Here is a 20,785-nt window from a genome sequence, read left to right on the forward strand (position 1 = left end):
TAAATAATGGCAGTGTGACTGTTAGGATGAATATGAAGTTGCTTTTGAAAGAACAAGATATTTCATTTTAACTCAGAATCCATGATGAACTCTCTCTCCTTCTGCATTTCCAGAACTATGAACTTAGTACTTTGGGAGTTTAGCACTTTAGGGCTATAGTTTAAAGTTTACACTAAATCTTTATACTAACATTACTTTCCCACTAGATATCAAGCTTAATGAGAGCCAAGATCATACGGCTTTTATGTAGTGAACATACCTCCCCACTCCCCAGTGATTCTACATATAATCAGAACTTCTTGATGATGACTATTTGTTTCTCTGATTGGTAAAGAGCTAGTAACTAGAGTGCAGCTAGCGAAATAATCAAATATAATTGAGACCAGTTACTGTAATTGACATGTAGTTACTACATATATTACTACTCTCGCCATCTCAAGCGACAAATAAATACCAGATGACTAAATGAACCTCAGTTCAGATTGTGAAAAATAACTTCTTGGCCATGAAAATCAATCCATTTGATACCAACTTAGTAGTTCTAGGGGACTACATATTACTTCTGTATTTCTAATGGTCTGCACCGTTCCCAGTCTGTCTCTCAGAGTTTTAGAAACTCTCATTCGCCATCATCCCTGATGTGGCTCCACCCCCACCACCTCCAAAATCATAAAAATTTTCTCTAAACCTGTGAGTCACCCAACGAATTGCATGACTTTGGACAATTTATGTGCTTTCAAGATGTAGATTCCCTTTTCTACAACTTACAGCTACGCTGTTTCCTTACAGTAGTTACTATCGCCATATGGCTACTGAGCACTTAAAATGCACCTCCTGCAAATTCAAATATGCTATAATTGTAAAACACATACCACATTTTAAAGACCTGGTACAAAAAAATAATGTAAAAATACTTACCTGGCAGAGGAGATACCATGGTTTTCCCAGGGCGAGGCTTATCCATTGCACTCCGGATGTGCTGACCCCTGCGATTTCCCCAAATGCGGGAAACTCTAGTGCATGATTTGTGGTAGTAGGGGACTGTGTTCATGCTTTCCCCTGTGGGAAAAAAAAGTAAGATATCTTGTTAACAATTTTATATTGATTACATTTTCAAATGATAAAATTTTGATCATTAGGTTAAATAAAATATATTATTAAAATTAATTTCACCAATTTTTAAAACATTTTTAATGTGGCTACTAGAAAACTTTAAATTTAAAAAGTGGTTCATGTTATATTCCTTTTACATAGCTTGCCTTAAAGGACTACAGGACTTCAAACATCCCTCCTTCCAGGTTTAAACAATAGAATTTCCAAACTTTGGGTTCAAATCTCTGCTCCGCCATGTACTAGCTTTAAAACCTTAGGTGATTACTTAAACTCTCTGTGTTTAGTTCCCTCATTGGTAAAAATGGAGATGATAATAATCATATGTATCTTCTGGAGCTGTTACATGGATTAAACGAGTGTACACATGTAATGCACTTAGAACCAGGCCTAGCGCTTACTCAGTACAGTCAGCTATTTTCATTACCATTTTTATTTACCAAAGAGAGCAAAGTTACAAACTATGCCTTTCCATGTAAAATACCTAGACGAAAACAGGAAATATCTTGCATAATTCCAAACACAGTGTTGCTTAATATTAAATTATAAATATTACAAGTATATTATATTAATAAAAATATTAACTATTATAAATATCCAGATTCCAATGAATATCAAGCTTTCCATCATATGGATTGTGTTCTTTATATATATCCATTTATTCAACTACTAAATATTCCTTGAACATCTACTATGTGCTAGGCATTTTTACAAGTATAAACAAAAATAGAAAAAAAAATTGCTGTCTTCATGGAGTTTACATTCTAGTAGAGGGCAGGAAAGCTAGTGACCATAAAGTCAATCTGAACTACTTGGTTTTTTTAGATCACATATTCTTGAATATTTAAAAAAGACGTTAAAAGTAAGCTCAAAAATTATACCAGCTCATTATTTTCCTAGTCTTTTTCCATTCCCAGCACCTTCTCAAAAGAATGATAAACCTAATTAGTATTCTGTACCACTATACCAATTAGTACCCACCCGGAGCTAGGGGGAAAGAAGCTACCACAAAAATGTGTCTAAGCTCATTACTTAAACCAAACGAAAGCATTAAGACTCAGATTGTTTCCATATTTGTTTCAGAGTTTTAGAAAACATACAGTCTGATGCAACAGATTACAGGATTTTGCATTTTTAACTTAGATTTAATTGATAAGACAGCAAAAAATGAATATGTGCAACCGAGCAATTCCATTCTTACATGTATACACTAGAGCAGAAATCAGCAAACTTTTTCTATGAAGGGTCAGATAGTAAATATTTCAGTCTTTGCAAACAATCTAATCTCTGTTGTAACTATTCACTGGGCCTGAAAATAGCCATAGGTAACATATTAAAAAATGAGTATGGCTGTTCCAATAGAATTTTATTTATGGACACTGAAATATGAATTTTCATGTAATTTTCAAAAACATGTCATAAAATAATAGTCTTTTTTTTAATTTTTAAAAAATCATTCAATAATGCAAAAACCATTCTTAGCTCCTGGATATACAAACATAGGTGGGAAAGCCTTATGGGCCAGGACATAGTTTGCTGACTCCTGCCCCAGAGAACAGTTACACATGCACAAAAGCAGCTGTCATATGAGAACATACATAACATCATTATTTGGATTAGTAAATAATGGGAAACAACCTAAATATCTATAGTAGGAAGATGATGAATAAATATTGGTATACCTAGAGATACTTGTATCAACATGGATGACTCTTACAAACATAATTTTGAAGGCAAAACACAAATTATAGAATACTTACATGCCATCTATAAAAAGTTTTTAAATATGCAAAAATTATATATTACTGTGCATATTTAACATATGTAATTAAAGTATGAAGAAATAGATGAGAATGTTAAACATTAAAGTCACTTACCTGGGCACCTGGGCATTATAGCAGGGCAGAAAGCAGGAAGAGAGGGTTACAATTGAAGAAAGGGTATGCAGAGGGTTTCAGTTAGATTGGTTCATAAATGTCCATTCTTTACACCGTGTTGTATATCTTTAATGTTTAATAATAAATAAAAAGGAACGTGTAGGTATAATGTGAGTTTAGCAAATGGTTTGTACTGTTTGGGAAAGAGATGTTCAATTTTTACTAAAATACTCAAAAACTTAGTCTTGAGCCTGGATGTCTCACTCTGAAAAGAGAAAATGTTTCATTTTTTAAAACTGGACTGATACTTAGGAGAAAACAGAAAATTTTACTGCATTCTTGCATAGTTAGCTAATTAAATGTTTTCAGGCAAGTAGATGGTTATTATTTATCTGTTTCAGAGAATCAAAGAGCTGTGTCAGACTCTCTCTGCCTTGTCTAACGGGTTCAATCGGCTTTGCCTGTCTGCTCTTAGTCCCCCTTTTCCATACACAGCTTCCACAGCATTACAATGATCCACATGCCCTAGGAATAGCCACTTTCCATCACCTGCTTCAACAGAATAAACAGAAGTGTAGGTGGCAATGACGTTAGTGTTTCTGTGTGTGAAAACCTAGTGTGAATTTTCCCCTTTCTCTGGCAAAAGTTCTCAAGGCATCATTTATAAAAAGAAGAGAAAAAAAAAAAAAAACGCTTGCTCTGCTTTTACTGATTTCAGCAACAGTTATCATTAAAACTGCCTTTTGATCTAGAATTACTTAAATAATTCCTTAAGGGCCTCCTAAAGTCACTTTTCTTCAAGTTACCTAAATCACGAGCTCTTTTTTTCCTTCAAAGACCCCCAAAGTAAAGTAATGTCAGTCACAACCGCTGGGCAGGTACTGCCCTCTAGTGCTTACACTTTTATAATAAAATCTTTAAACACTGACATCATACCAAAGAAAGTTAGTAACATCCTCTTGACCAAAGATTTTTCAACTTCATACTACTGACGTTTGGGGCCAGTAAGTCTTTGCTGTGAGTGGGGGGCTAACCTCTGCACTGTTAGATTTTTAACAGCATCCCTGGCCTCTCTACCCACTAGATGCAGTTGCACCCCTCACCTCCCCACCCTGCCCCAGTTGTGACAAACAAAAATGTCTCCAGATGTTGCTAAATGTCCCTTGGGGAGCAAAATCACCCCTGGGTGAGAACCACTGAATTAGCCAAAAGTGGTCCAACACATTCATATTAGTACTGAAAATTATAAGCAAAAAAAGTCTTCTCTAGACTAATTCGAGTGAAATAAAAGATAATTTCATTTCTGCATGGAAAAAAAAAAAACAGAGAATTAGATTTTCAGCTTTTCTCCCCACCCACAAAGTCTTGACTGGTGGGAAATTCTTTACACCTTTGTCTTTCTGTTCCAGCTTTACTTCTTAGATCTATTCACTTCCTTTCAAAGCGCTTAGAAAACAAAGCTTGCACTTCTAGCTGAATGTAGGGAATACTATAGGGAAAGGGTAGGGGGAGGTATGAGTGTCTGTATTGTGTTCTAAAAAAACTTAGAGGGTCAACATGAACAATGCTGGCAACAGAGAATCCTTATTGCTTGTAAACACAATATGAAAATTCTTACAAAATATCAAAAGAAGTTTCAAATCTGGATTTTATAAAGTTACATTAGGAAGGTTTATTCAGATCTGCTATGAATGGTTTTTCTTCATGTAAGTGCTTTATGCTTATAAATCCTGATTCTATGAATTTTAAAGCCTAGAAATGACTGAGGACTAGATATTTAAAAATAAAAAGTAGTTTGGACTGGCATTGAGTGAAATTTCCTCCCCTCATCAAATTTCTCACTGACTTAATTGATTTTACTGATGAAATAAATAAGAAATAAGAATCAATAATTTTAATTCACTTATATGATTAAAAATAAATCACTTCTTATTAACACATTCAGATCTAATATTTTATTTATTGCTTAGTGAAATTAAAAGTACTATAGCTCTACAATTGTAAGCTCTTATTAGCAGACCCTTGAAGTGGAAATCTATTTTAGCTCCACAGAGCAGTTTGTGATCACTCCCAATCTCTTCTTAGAGGCTGTTGCTTTGCTGACTTTATATTGGTTTCATTCTATCCTCTCTAATTAAATTCAATTAGAAAGTCTTCTAATCATATAATAAAGCCAAGCACAAATAGGTTTTAGGCTTTGATCTTTTAAAGGACAACCAAATGATTTAGAATGTATATTTAAAACTATAACAAAGAAAAGTTACATGACTTGGATCAAAGTAAAATGCTAAAGGAAAACACAAAATCTGGAAAGATATCACTCTGATCAGGGAGAGAGGAGGAATACGTATCACCCAGTGATATTATTTAAGAGTCATTTTAAGGTATTATTTAAGAGTTATGTTATTTTAAGAGTTATAATTTTTTCAGTTATATAAAAAGTCCCAGCTATTCTATAATATGCAATTATTTTAAAGCATCCAGAAACTTTTTTAAAAAAATAATTATTCTAGAAATTAGTTTATGTATTCATTGCTAATTGCACAGCACTTGAAGCTTCTCAGTGAAGGAAAATATTTTCTTAAGTTCTGATTTAAAGGAACTGTGGTGGGCAGAATACGGGGCAATAGTTACCTATCAAATCTCAAGAGATTAAAAAGTCCAGTAGCCCAAATATACTGGCTGTTAAACAAGTTGAAATCTGAGTCAGAAAATAGAATCTGACTTCAAAAGACAAAAATGGCAACGTTAACAATGTTACTTTTATGTGACCCTGTAACAGAAAGCTGACCTTTGTAGCAGTTGTTAAAAACAAGTTAAGTCATTGGAGGAAAGAGCTGAGCTTGATAAATTGTGAAAAATAGGCCTATCCTCTTAATGTAGACGGAGAGAACTGACTGACGATTATTCTCATCTCATTTCACCAGCATTTTAATGGTGAAAGCTGCCGCTGTGAAAGCTTGCTGCACAGTGCCTGCGGTGCCTCCTTCTAACACAGCAACTCCCAGTAGTCCTTTTGATGGCAAGTACCCATACACTCTTCCTTCTTATGTAGAAGTATTATTCAGACACACTTAAAGGAATTTTAATTACCATCTTTAAGGATTACAGTACCTTCAAATAACTAAAACAATGGCATATACTCCCAGAAGAAAACAACTCTCCTTCCTTTGCCAACCCACTGACAAATTTGGGAAAGATAAAATTCCAAACATAATGTTCATTATTGCTTATGATTTTGACCCTTGAAACTTTATAAAGAAAACCCTGCACATAGACTATTTTCTCATCTTTTCTTTGTAGTTTAAGAAGATAAGCTTCAGAAATTCTCTTGCTTCCTCTCCTCCTGTCAGGTTTCAGGATCATCTGGCCATTCAACTAGAACACGAGTTCATTTCTTCTTAGCTTCAACCAATTGTCATTCAGTATATTGACTTTTAAAATACTGTCCGCAGAGTAAATTAATTTGTTACAGAAATTTTTCTTTATTTTCAACTGGCATCAGTTGGGCATCAAGGTGTCCTTTGTACTAAGCAGTTTAATCCGAATTGGCAATATATGGATTACATATGTATAGTAATTTGGAGACTTTACTGTATTTCCCTTATGAAATGCTTTATACAATTTATTTTCTCTCCTTCCTTGATATCATAAAATGCCTTTAGAGAACTCTATGGACAAAAGGTACATTGTGAGTTTAATGAAAAATATTTTAAGAAAAGTAAACTCTAGCCATTTCTACCCTGTACTTGAAAATTCTCCCTTCTTGCACTTCTGTAAGGAGGCAACTGATAACAACTAAGGGGATTGTAAAAATCTAAACAAGCATTATAAACAAGGCACTGCTGCAAAGGATGGAAGAGCAAAGACAATTCCTGCCCTCCAGGAGGTTCCCCTTTGGTGGGACAGGAAAAATAATGATAAGAGGCTGAGTAAGAGCTGAATCATGAGCAAGCTCTAGATAAGCACCCCAAGGATATGTAAGAGAAAGACTGTATCCAGAGGGATCCATAAAAGAAACCACCCTGAAGATGGATAGGATCTTAGTGAGCAGAGATGGGGGACATCCCAGGCAAAGGGGAAAGTGTGAGCAAAACCAGAGAGAGATGGCATATTAGTTTCCAAGGGTTGCTGTAATGAAGTACCACAAACTGGGGGGCTTAACATAACAGAAATCTATTCTCCCATAGTTCTGAAAGCTAAAAGGAAAAAAGCAAAGTGTCATCAGTGCCATGCTCTCTCTAAAGGCTTTAAAGGAGAATTTTCCTTGCCTCTTCCTAGCTTCTGATAGTTACCTGAAATCCTTGGTGTTCCTTGGCTTATAGACACATCAGTCCAATCTATGCCTCCATCATCATATTCTCCTGTGTGTCTCTCTCTTCACATGGCCATCCTCCATGTGTGTCTGTGTCTTTTCTCCTATTCTTATAAGAATAGCAGTCATATTGGATTAGGGCCCACCCTAATCCAGTATGACCTCATCTTAACTTGATTACACCTACAAAGACTCTTTCCAAATAAGGTCATATTCACAGGTACTGGAGGTTATTAGGACTTGAACATGTTTTTTTGGGGAGACACAATTCAACCTGCAACATATAGTAATGAGTTTAATGTGGCTAGAAAGTAAACTACACCTTGGGAAGGAATGAAAATAACAGGAAAGAGTAGTTGGGTTGCAGAAGACCTTGATGAACGAGAAATGGGGGTGCCACAGAATATTTTTAAGAGTATTACTAATGAAATTATCCATTTGGGAAAATTAATTTGTCATTATTGTGTAAAACTCATCATGGGAAAAAAAAGAAAAATGAATAGGCAGTCAGAGAGCTACGTTAGGAATAGAGGGTGTTTGTGATACCTCAAATAAAATGGTCTAATAAGGTTTATAAAGAATGGGACATACTAGAGACTGGTTATAGGAGATAAGAGATGAAGTAACACTGAATTTGAAGAATAGGAGAATAGTGGTACAATTATTATCACTGTGATATTAGTTGTATTGTATTCTAATTCTCTGACACCAACTGGGTGTTCTACAATTTAACTCTGACACTATCTACCAAGAGTTAGTGCAGAATCCACAAGTTAAGGGCAAAGTCCTTCACAAGACTGCCCCCACTTCAGACACCAGCCACAAGTGTCAGGCGTCCCCAAGCCATGCACACATCTGCCCTGCTGACGACAAATTCAGGCTTCTCACAATGCTCAAGTTTGATAGTTTGCTAGAACTCACAAAATTCACTGAAAGCACTATAGTTACAATTACAATTTTATATAAAAAACACAATTCAGGAATAGCTAAATGGAAGAGACATATAGGGCAAGGTCTGGGTTGGGGGAGGGGAAGAGGGGACACAGAGTTTCCATGCCTTCTCCTTATGGAATCTGGTGCATCACCATCCTGACAGATTAATGTGTTTATGAACCAGGAAGCTCTACTGAGCCTCAAATCCAGAATATTTATTGGGGTTTCACTGCATAGGCATGGTTGATTAAATCACTGGCCATGTGATTGAGTCCAGTTTCCAGTCCCTCTCCCTTCCAGGATGCCAGTGGTGGGAAGTGGAGGAGTGGGGCTGAAAGTTCCAACCCTCTAATCACATGCTTGGTTCTTCTGGTGTGGCCAGCCCCTCACTTGAAACTAGCTAAGGGCCCATCAAGTCACTTCATTTGCATAAATTCAGGTATAGTAGAAAGGGGCTTGTAATGAATAACAAAAGACACTCTTATCACTCAGAAAATTCCAAGTTTTTGAATCTTCCAGGAACTGGAGACAAAGACTCCAAATAACATTATTATATGACATGCATATTAATAACTAATATTTATTAAGGACTTGATATGCAACAGTACATTTAACTCTCACAAAGCCTTATTATTATCATCTCCATTGTACAGATGAGGAAATTAAGTCTCAGGGATCATATGAGTCCTAAATTCATAATGCCAGTACATAGAAAAGAGTCAGTTTACTCCAGAGCCTGTGCTGGTGACCACAATGAATACTTTCTTCCTGTGCATCCTTGGGCAAGTCACTTAACTTCTCTAGGCTCTCTAGTAAACTGAAAAGGCTGTGATTACCAATGTTCCTTTCAACTCCAGTGTTTACCTTTTTCATTTGAATTGTTTCAAAACACCACACTATCCTACTTACAAGTAAAGGATATTTACTATTACCCTGCTATTGGACATTTAGGCTGCTTCCAGTTTTTCCTTTATATAATTAACCCTGCAACGAATAACTTTGTGCACTGACTATCTGCTTTACAGATTATTTCCTTAGAATAAATTCTTAGAAATAATCCTAAATTGATTTCAGTAATGAGGATTTTTTTTAACTTTTGTTACTCTAATGAGGATTTTTAAGTATTATTTTAGTGTACCTGCTTTTAAAAAGCAATATATGCTAATAATAGGAATTTAGTAAGAAAAAAATGTAACATACTTTACTTTTACTTGATTTCTTAAAAAATTTTTATCACTAACTTTTTAATATCAGGTCTACATCTTCTTCACAAAATTACATTTGTTAATAATAACAATTTAAAAGAAAAGAACACAACAAATTTTACTTACATCTGATTAGTTCAAAATTTTAATATCTTATTCATTGATGTATCCCTAGGGTTTGGAACATAGAAATCAATAAGTACTTACTGAATGAATAACTTTGTCTTGCTCTTTTTGTTTATTCTTTTATATCAACTTTGGAAAAATTTTCAGTTCCCTCCTAAAAATATTCCATAGGGAATTTAAATGGGAATTGTATTGATTTTTTAAGTTGATTTAAGATGGCCTGAAGTCATTAAAATGTTTATATTTCCATCCAAAACTTAACATGCCTCTCCATTCAGTTGTGAAAAATTAAAGGTGTTTCTGTTAAAGGGTGCTTCCAATATTTTTTCTCTCTGGTAATAATTTGATAGCTTGGATTATATAAATCAAACACATTCTTCATTAAAAGCATGTCTATTAATGTTATTTGTTGATATAGTGAATGAGATCTTTTCCATTACATTTTCTACCTAATTGTTGCCAGAATAGTAGAGTGATTTTTTCCTGAACTACTTCATTAATTCAAATGTTTAGTTTGACATAAAAATTCCATCATCCATTTTTCCTCTAGGATTTAAACCACTTACTTGTGTGCTATCTTACTGCATTAGTCAGAACTTTCAAAACAATTTAAAATTACCGTGACTGAGAGACTAAATACACAATGGCCAGACCATATAGAAAATAGAACCTTGACCCACAAGCTGCAGCCACCTGCCCAGGAAACCAATCCCTTATCTACAATAAACAACCCAGGAAGCCAGCCTGCTATGTCAGACTTGCAGGAAGCCAGGTTGCTATCTACAGTGACAATCCAAGCAGCTAAACAATAACTTCTGTAACAACTGGTTTGAAATGGCCAGGACTTGATTAATAACTGACAGCTTCCCTAATTTTGGTCCCTACTTCCAATGTGGGACCAACAATACAAAGCCAAGTATGCACCCTCTAACCAGTCACATAGGAAGCCCCACTTCTAGTTAGTCTGCCTACAAGCTTCTCCATGCCAACTGCCTCCAATTAAAGCACACATGAAGCTTCCCCATTCCTGTACCTGACACTGAGTTACTGACAAAACTCAAGTGATGGTGGCTGATTCCCTTGCTATAGCAAGCTCAGAATAAACAGCCTTTGCTTTTCTCATTTAGTTGGTCTTCATTTGTTTGAACAGGCAATAGCAGGCATCCTTAATTTTGCTCCTCATTTTAATGGAAACATCCTTAATTGGGGGCGGGGCATTAAGAATAATATCGTTATTTTGAAAAAGATTTTTATCGTATTGTGGTATCCTTCTATTCCATTCTTAACAACTACTTAAAATAGAATGCTTACTTCTTATCAGGTACATTTTCAGCATCTGAAAAGATCTTATATTTTTCATATTCAGTGTTTTAAGATTAGATTTCTTTTTATTGAACCATCCTCAAATTTCTGAGATAAGCATTTCTCAGTTGTAAATAGTTATTCTTTCAAAATATTGTAATATTTACATGCTTGTCTTTTTACTTAAAATTTGAAGTCTATATAGGCAAGACTCATTTTTAGTATTCACTATTAATCTTACTAGTTTTTTTTTCCAATGGGTAATTTTATTTTCAGACTGAGAGGGCATCTTTTAGGTAATTTTAAAAAGATGAACCACAATGTTAACAGCAACTTATAATTATAAAGGAATAATAAACAAATGCCTCACCTTTAAGAGTATAACAAATTTAAATGTATTCAAAAGTGAAGTGAAAAACCTACTTACAAATATCTGCTTTAATTAAACAGAAAATCATTATTTTAAGCATTATCTTTACTTGAAAATTCTTTATTGCAAAGAGCCATAGCACCCAACCTAGAGAGGGAAAATTCTATTGATATTAGAAACAGAAGTTAAGACTCCTCAGGAATAAGAAAACAAATACATATAACTATGATTTCTCTTAATACTAACCTATTCCTGTATTAAATGATAATATGTGGGGGGAGGGTATAGCTCAGTGGTAAAATGCATGCCTAGCATGCACAAGGTCCTGGGTTCAATCCCCAGTACCTCATTTAAATAAATAAATAACCTAATTACCTCCACCCAGCAACAAAAAAATGATAATATGTGTTTCACATGTCAAATTAATATACATTTAAAATTTGACTTCATGAAGTTAATATCCTGATGTTAATGATATTAATATTTTTAAATAATTAGACATAAAATATAATATATAAGAATTTAATATTTGCTAAAAAGGAGATATCAAAAATAATTGGCTAAGAGACAGATTATTCAATAATACATGGTGCTGGGAAAACTAACAACTTGGGAGTATGGAGAGACAAAAAAGATTGTCCAAAGAATGAACTAGGGGGCTTTCCCACAGTTACCTGACAATGAGCTGGCTGGTATCTGGAGGTGCCTGATCTCACCTTCCCCCAGAGTCTCCGAGTACTGAACAGCTAGTGTTTCCAGCAGCTCTCTAAAGAGCTGGCACCCAAGCTCCGGCTATTTGACACCCAATTCAGCTCCATCCTCAGGCCACTCCCATGTTTGACCACAACATACCTGGTACACTAGAGTGAGAATAACACTCTCCTAGATGGTGGGCATATGGCCCCTTGGATCCTGCTGACTCTTCCATTTATTAATTCCGGCTTGAACCAAATAATACTTGCTATTGATTAGCTGAGTCCTTTTCTTGAGGAAATGGGTTTAAACACTTAACCTCACATTATGCACCAAAACTAATTCTAGAAGGTCAGCAAGTCAGTAAAAATAAATCAAGACAATAAAAAGCTAGAATAAAGTGGAATTAAGTCATCTTCAAATCTCTGGAGGATGAGACAAATTTCCAGGCTTCATAATAAGATAAATCACAAATAAAAACACTGATCAATTCACTAATTTGACATAAATATTTTAAATGTTCACATAATAAAAGAAGGACAAAGAACAGAAGAAATATGTTCATCTAGTATGACAAAGGGTTAACATCCCTATTACATAAAGAAATTAATAGAATTGGTGTTTTAAATCAAATCATGAAAGCTCAATCAATAAAGGTTATAAGCAATCTACAAAGGAACATGCAACCAGTAATCAAAGAAATGCAAATGAAAGCAACAAGGTACCATTTTAACCTACTTTTCTTCCTTTTTGATAGCTCCTTCTTAGCCTGTTTGGCTCCATTTCCCCAACTTCTGTATGTTGAAGTGCTCTAGGAATTCAGTAGTACTTAGACTCATTCCCTAATGACCTCATCCAGTCTCATGGCTTTAAATAGCGTCTATGTATCAATGACTCCCAAATTTTATATCTCCAACTCAGACTGGAATATCCAGCTGCCTACTGGCCACCTCCACTTGGATTTTTAACAACTGACTCAAACTTAATGAAAATATATCTCATTCTGTACAGCTGATACTCTCTCCCCCAAACCAGTTCCTGCACCCTTCTCCTTCTCAGTTGATGGCAACTGAATTCTTCCTGTTGCTCAGGCCAAAAATCTTAGTACTATCCTGACTCCTCCTCTCATATGCCACACCTCATCAGTCAGCAATTCCTGTCAGTTCCACCTCCACAATACACCCAGAATTCAATTCACTTCCCTCACCACCACAGGATCCAAGCCACCATCTTTTTTCACCTGGATTATTGCAATAACCTCCTAAATGGTATCCTGACTTCTGTCCTTGCCCCTCTTCCTCTGTTCTCAGGAGAGTAGCCAGAGTGAACCTGTTAAAAACTAAGGCAAATGCTCTCACTCCTTTGCTCAACTCTCCAATAGTTGCCCATTCTCATTCAGAGTAAAATCCAAAGACCTTACAGTAAGCCCTACATGATCTATCCCCTTCTTATCCTACCCCACCCCTTATCTCCATGACTTCATCTAACATTGCTAACCCTCTTGCTTTGTTCTAGCCACATGGCTTTGATGTCCCTCCACCACACCAGCCATATTCTTACTACAGAGCCTTTGCACCTGCTATTCCTTGTCTGGAATGCTCTTACCAAGACATCAAATAGCTAGCTCTCTAATTTCCTTTGGGTCTTTACTAAAAATTTGTCTTTACTTTTCCTCCACCCTTTTCCTTCCTTTCCTACTGGCCCATAGTGTATGTCAGATCCAAGCAAGACAAGGAGGGCACCCATGCAGAGGGGTGGCCTGGCACAGGGTATCAGACTGAGAGGGTGAAGATTTGCTGACATCGAGTGGTGGAGCCCAAATTCGGTCAAAAGGGCATCGAGGCAGGGGAAGGGGTGGCAGCAGAGGAAGAGATTAATTACACACAGAGGGTTTGATCAAATAAGTAAATACACTGAGGATAAAGACGGCTAATTTCTCACCGTTAGAGTATAGACATACAAAGATAGAAAGGCATAAAACTAGAGTGAACTGAGGTTGGATTGAAATTGGAGTAAACACACAGTTTTCAATATAGTTGTAGTATAAATAAATACACACTTATATTGTTTGTATATATGTATATGTAAATGTGTACACACACATACATAAATATTCTATGTCCACTGAGAGTGTCAAGGAGCAACATGCCAATAGTAATGAGCATGCCTAGTGCATAGAGCATGGCTTCAAAATAGCATTCTCAAGGGCTCCTTGGAGAATTGCCTAATTCCGGGGTTGGACAGGAAAGTACAAGATAAGCCTGTAACATCTTGGTATGCCAGAAAAGAAGGAGGTGTTCAAAGAATGATGGGGGCATGTCAAAAAGACACAGAAGCTTAGTTTGAAAGTGTTCCAATGGGAAAATGTGAGAACAATTTGAACACCAAAATGATTCTAACTCATTGACATAGCAAATTATGAACTCATATGGACATAAACAAATAAACTGGAAGTTTGATAAGAAATGTGATCAAGTACCTCTCTACAAAATAAACAGAAAAAGGCTAACTTTAAACTGGAGAAGCTTGGAAGATACCATCTAAATCAAGTGATCAAAGTAAATATGGTCAGTAATAGGCCAAACAGAAATTATATGTCATCTGATAAGCTGCAGCAAGAATACTGCATGACTTCTGTGATATTCCTGCCAAAAATGCATAAGCTTAAGTCTAATCATAAGGAAACAGCAGACAAACCTACATTAAGGGGTATTCTACAAAATAAGTGGCCTGGAATTTTCAAAGTATTAAGGTCATAAAAGATAAAGAAACAGTGTGAAACTGTTTCAAACTGAAGGAGACTAAAGAGACAAGATAACTAAATGCAACAACTATTGATGCAGAACTGGATCTTTCTGCTGTGAAGGGCATTATTGAGATACCTAACAAAATTTGACTGGAGTATGAGGGTAAGACACTATTAATGTATCAACCCTTATTTTGATGGTTACAATTTGATTATGTAGAAGATTATGTACAATTTCCTTTGTTTATAGGAAAGGCACCCTAAAATATTTGGGAAGGTGGGACATTATATGGGTAAGTAACTGATTCTCAAATTGTTCAGGAAAAAAATGTTTTGCTACCATACTTTCAAGTTTTCTGTGGGTTTGTGATTTAAATTTAAAATATTTTTTTAAATGTTGTCACTTACTCAGTGAGACCTTTACTAGCCACTCTTAAGATGCTCACCCCAATGACACTTCATATTTCCCTTTGGCACATATATTTTATTTATTTATCTAGTTGGTTGTTTCACCCAGGAGGATCCATGAGGGCAGGAATTTTTGTCTGTTTTATTCATTGCTGTCATCAGCGCTTAGACCATTGCCTGGAACACAATAAGTGCTCAATAAATATTTAATGAATAAATGAATGGATAAGCCTATTAAGTAAATGTTTTAAGGAGGATAATAACCATTACAAGGACAGGTGAAGTATAACTGTTACTCTTATCATCAATGACAGGCTTGTTAAAAATCCTTTTGGAAAACAATTTGGCAAATGAGAGTCATAAAAATATTAATATTCTTTTCTCTAGAAATTTCACTTCTGGGAATTTGTTCTAAAGAACTATCCTAAAATATGCGGATGTAATCACAGTGTCAAGCTCTTCACTAGTGTGTTATTTATAGAAAAAAAGAGAGAAATATACAAAAAGCAGTTGATAAATTATGCCATATCCACAGATTAAAATTCTACTTCATTTGAAATTCCATTTGTTTTGATATTCATTTCATTTGAAATTCTACTAATGTGGGAAAGTGCTTTTTAATGTATTATTACATGAGAAAAAAAAACTGAATATAAATTTACAGTCTATGAGTCCAACTAAAAAGCATGCACTGTATTAAGCAATTATTGTGGCAAATTTTGTTTTTCTCTATTGTCCAAATAGTTGGTAATATGGTTATAATTTATATTCTTAAAATACATTTATAATAAATATATATATATATATTTTTAAACACATCATGGATGAAATTAGCTAGATGTAGAAAGTATTAACCTCATGAACGAAAATAACTGCTTAGGTGAAGAGATTAAGAACATACCAATCAAAGACTGACTAGTCTGTCTTCAAACATGAAAAATATAAAAGAGGTTAAAAAAATTTTTAAGCCTGTTTAAATAAAGTATGTTAATAGAAAAAGTGGTTTACAAAGACTCAAGAGAAGAATTGGATGATACCAGTCTATTACTGCTGATGCAAGACATGCTAAATGCAACAAATACTAAAACCACCAAAAAGGTATACTCTGCTGGACGAGGGTAGGTTCATCAAGCTTGCCAGGCCAATAAAATATCCCTCAAGACCATCCAGCACCCCCTGTTCTGATACCATGCTCACCAGAGAGTCTTCTGATTAACTTGGCCTCCCAGGTAACTTATAGGAAAGGCATTTCCTAGATCTTCACATAGCCACGTGAGTACTTGAAATGTGGCTAATCCAAACTGATATGTGCTGCAAGTACAAAATCCACTCCAGATTTTGAGGACTCTGTATGAAAAAAAAAAAAGTAAAATACCTCAGTAATAATTTTATATTGATTACCTGATGAAATTATAACATTTTGGATATATTGGATTAAATATGTTATTAATTTTACCTGTTTCTTTTTATTTTTTAATATAGTTGAAAAGAAAATTTTAAATTACTTCTGTGGCTCACATTTGTGGTTAATATTGTATTTCTGTTGGAGAGCACTGATCTAGAACACGGAACAAGAATACTGCAGTCCATGTAACTATATAATCTCCCTATAAAGCAGTAAATTGACACTCTGGTTTAGACATCAGTCTCTTGTGAGCTTTCCTGTCACAAATCTGTCCCTCACAAACTGATCAACTTTGCACTGACAAAAACAAACCCAGTGAAGATGAGACCTTCACTGAAGTGAGCCAATCAAGGTTCTGGCATCCTCTGAGCTTCCTGGGCACAAGCTGTCAGCTCCACTATTTCTCTACCTCTCATCATTTCTTCTTGAACTGTGTCCTTCAAGAGACAGGGTTGTGTATTATTAATCTTTGTTTTCCTAGCACTCAGGTGTCTTAAACAAAGGTATTAAAAAGTTTATTAAATGAACATTCTTCTACTTTTTATGCCTTTGATCACAGCTACAGGCCTCTTTGCCTTGAAAAGGATTTGTACATAACCTCCTCACTTCTTCATCTGTTAACTGCAAATGGCTTATAAAGATCGAATACATAAAAACCTGAAAGAAAGTTATATACAGTCATGTGAACTAAAAAGAATAGTATCTAATATGGAGTGAAAGCTTCATAACCATCACAGCACACTATACTTTATTATCAAGGACAGAGCCTTAGAGACAGACCACAGAATTGATATTTCATCATTATGCAACGGCCTACATAATTTGACCTCTTATTTGTCCCTGAACTCCAACAGCAACCTGAAGGCTGATATAAAATAATGATGGAAGGGAAAATAGATGACACAAAAAGGAAAGGAGGTTTATTATGGGATCAGTGTAATGCTTTGGCCTCAAAACATAGACCAGATGGCAATAACCCCTTTCTCTCAGCAAGTAGCTTCTCAAAGTCCTACTGGTTGTCAAAAACAAATTCACTATCAACCTTCTCTGCTAATAATCATTTTTGAGTACTGTGGCAGCATCAAAACAATGCTGAGAACACACACAATCCCTCAACATAAGGAGAAAAAATATTTTTTAACTTCTCCTAAATATTTACTTCTGACAAGGGAAACCTTTTTCTGAGAAATGGTGTAACCCAGTAGAAACTCTAAAACCCCAGGCATGTTTTCATCTTTTATTTTAAATGAAGTAGACAGACTTTGTTTTACCATATTTTGTGGCTGTTTTGTAAAACAAAATGCCTTAGAGCTGATAAACAGAGGGCGACAGTCTGGAAATGTGGTCTTAGGGTGAGAGAACTGAGGGTCCAAAAAGCCGTGTCACTGACTGAAATTGACACTGTTATCATGGGACAGTATTGAAATCTCAAGATAAACAAGTTCATACTGTATAGTACAGGGAACTATACTCAATATCTTGTAGTGACCTATAGTGAAAGAGAATATGAAAACAAATGTATGTATATTCATGTATGACTGAAGCATTGTGCTGTACACCAGAAATTGACTCAGCATTGTAAACTGACTATACTTCAATAAAAATACATACAAACAAAGAAGAAGAAAATGCCTGAGAAACTATTGGTTTTACTGAAATTAATACTTATAGCTGCTAATTCTTTCGGACATTAAACCCTTCCTTTAATTTTTTTAAAATCGTGTACACAAGAATTCAATTGCCTTTACCTTCCATAGCTCCAAAGAAACCTTTCTGGCATACAAGACAAACTGAAGCAAACAGTCTCTGAAAGGTGACTTAGTGATTCCAATAAGAGGTATAATCTGATGACAGTTTTTCTTCAATTGTTTGAGGCACTTCTAACAAACTACAATTCAGTTGCCCTAACTAGAAGTCCTAAGCCTGCAAGCTGACCTTTACAAAACTTCCCCAATAGAACCATTCTTTCCTTCTAGAAGAGAGAATTTAAAAATCCTACATACGTCAAAGCTCTTTATCATTTTACACGGGGGCTGCGTGTCATTTTCTCTATGATTTACCTCTGGTTAGTCGGTTGACTCTAGTAATTTTCCAGAACTGTTTCGTCCTGAGGTACCGACTTGACTGAACTATTAAGGCTCAGATCAATCCACCAATTCTGACACTGAGAGAAAATGGGAATAGGAAGGGCTGAGGAGGCCAGCTCCTGGGGACAAGAAGCAAAGTTCACCAAGCAAAGGTCCCCCAAGTGCAAACCTGAACCAGAACGGCACAAACGAGAGGGACAAGCAAAGGGGTCTGAGCTCCAACCGCATTTCCACCTCAGAAATCTTGAAAACGTACATAATACCAATTTATAGCTGTTAAACTGGATGATACTCGTGAATCTGGGACTGAGAATCATTCAATATTTGAAAATTGGGGGGGGGGGGCGGGAAGCTCTGTAAACCGTTAAGCGAGGGCTGTAAAACGTAGGAGTGAATGAAGAAAAGGAAGGCCCTAAGGACCTGACAGGAGACGTTCAGTCCCTGTCAGCGGGCTACCTCAGGAGGAGGAAGAGGGGCTCTTTCCGCCGATCGTTGGCGCGCGAGCACCTGGCGCGACTTCACCCTCACGCTGCGCACGCGCAGCTCGCCGATTGGAAGCTGCGGGCGCGCTGTGGTCGTTGCAAAGCTGGCGGCGGGGAGGGCGGGGCGAGAGCACGTGACTGGGATGCGGCATTTCTGGCCCAATCCGAGGCGTCCGGGAAAGCGCCCTTGCGGAGACTTTCGGGTAGCCCCGGCTCGTCCCGGGTGTTGACCTTTTTTTCAGTGTCCTGGCTTTTCGACTACGCGCTTGAATCTAAGAATCTGGTTTGTTAGAACTTGCTGTATGTCCCGCAAATCAAATTAGGGGTACATTCTAAAGTGGTTGGCGCTTTTTATTCTTTTCTCCGTAACTAGAATGTCATTTCTATGATGTCAAATCTTGCTCTCTCCCCAACACTCTCAAATCCTAGTCCGAATGCTTGAGACTCCAGAATCGCCGGAGGGCGCCCTGTTGTAAAAACAGTCCCCTTAGAAAGAGTAAACTTCATACCTCAGCGGGTGAGGATTAGGGACATTAAGGTAAGAATTTAAAGAGGCACGTATCCCACAGAACTACGACAGATCACTTACCTCAAAGACAGACTCTAAAAGATTACTTTTATTAACGATTTAGGCATTTAAGTAAAATCTACCGCTGTTTATTCTAGGCTGCTATCAAGGATCTGAATTACTGATACTGGGAGATTACCTGCACCATGTGGTTAGTTCGCCCTAGAGGGGTGTGACGGGAAATGAGGCTCCGGAGAAACCTGTCTTAAAGCTGGAGTCCTTGAAATAAGAAGGGAATGGGGTAAAAGCAAGATAAATGAGGCTGAGTTCCAGAGTTTTAATTCTTCGTGCTGCTACAGGCCAGGAACCTTGGCATTGGGAAATCAGGCCGTAGTGCAAAAGGATAAAAATGCCGACTATATCAAAACAATAACGAAGGAAATTTCTCTCCACATATCCCAATATAGATAACTTGGCAAAAATAAGACCCTTCATTTGGAATCCTATTTAGGAAGATTTCACTCGTTTCCTACAAAGAAAATCCTCAACACTGCATAAATGAGTTTGTTCTTAACTCAGTCTATTCTCAGAAACCTGAGGTAGGGCACACAGCTGAAGGCTCTGGACCTGTCCTGCTAGTTGCAGTGTGATTGTACGTGCTGCTTCCCGTGCAAACGCTAGCTTCCTCTCGTGTTGCTGTCATTGGTTCTTAAATATAGTTGATCCAACTGCATTTCCTGCCGTAACACAGATTCTTTTACCAACCCCAGTATTCCTCAATCGCAGCTGTCTACAAATGACATTGAGCTCCACCGAGCATACTATTATTGGCTTATTGGTGCCAAGAGAAGAGGACCCTGGGAGCAAATGCCTCCTACTGGAGAACTCGGTAGCCTTTGTGAGTTAAGTTTGGGGCTGTGGAGTGAGTTACAGCTAAAGTGGAGGGCACAGATCATGGCCTCCAGCTGCAAGATGGTGCAGTGTGAGTATTCAATAGAAGAATTAGAGAAAATAAGGAACTATTTACAGGATCAAAGTCACTTCTTGAACGGCAAGAATGAGTTATTTTCATCAGTGTTATGTGCCTGTTTGGTGGCCTCAGTATTGACCAGTAATGTGGATGTGTCCATTTTATAAGTAACCAGGTGGAAATGATGCCTTAACAAAAATTTAAATTATTTGTAAACATTCTTAAAATTGAAGTCATACTTGCTTCTG

At 36.4% G+C, this 20,785-nt stretch overlaps 1 long non-coding RNA gene and 1 pseudogene across 2 annotated transcripts; one reads left to right on the forward strand and one right to left on the reverse strand.

Annotated features, from left to right (window-relative positions):
• Positions 1 to 910: 910 nt before the first annotated feature.
• Positions 911 to 1,062, forward strand: LOC116148229 (U1 spliceosomal RNA; annotated as a pseudogene).
• Positions 943 to 19,094, reverse strand: LOC116148152 (uncharacterized). Of its 2 annotated transcripts, none has more exons than XR_004131674.2 (3): positions 19,034 to 19,094; positions 16,283 to 16,432; positions 943 to 1,059 (listed from the first exon to the last, which is right to left on the reverse strand). It is a non-coding gene; the product is annotated as an uncharacterized LOC116148152 (long non-coding RNA). The 2 variants fall into 2 exon arrangements; XR_004131675.2 differs by lacking the exon at positions 19,034 to 19,094 and adding an exon at positions 18,239 to 18,314.
• Between the last annotated feature and the right edge of the window lie 1,691 nt (positions 19,095 to 20,785).

This window comes from Camelus dromedarius, chromosome 23 (assembly GCF_036321535.1).
Source record: "Camelus dromedarius isolate mCamDro1 chromosome 23, mCamDro1.pat, whole genome shotgun sequence".
NCBI classification, from domain to species: Eukaryota; Metazoa; Chordata; class Mammalia; order Artiodactyla; family Camelidae; genus Camelus; species Camelus dromedarius.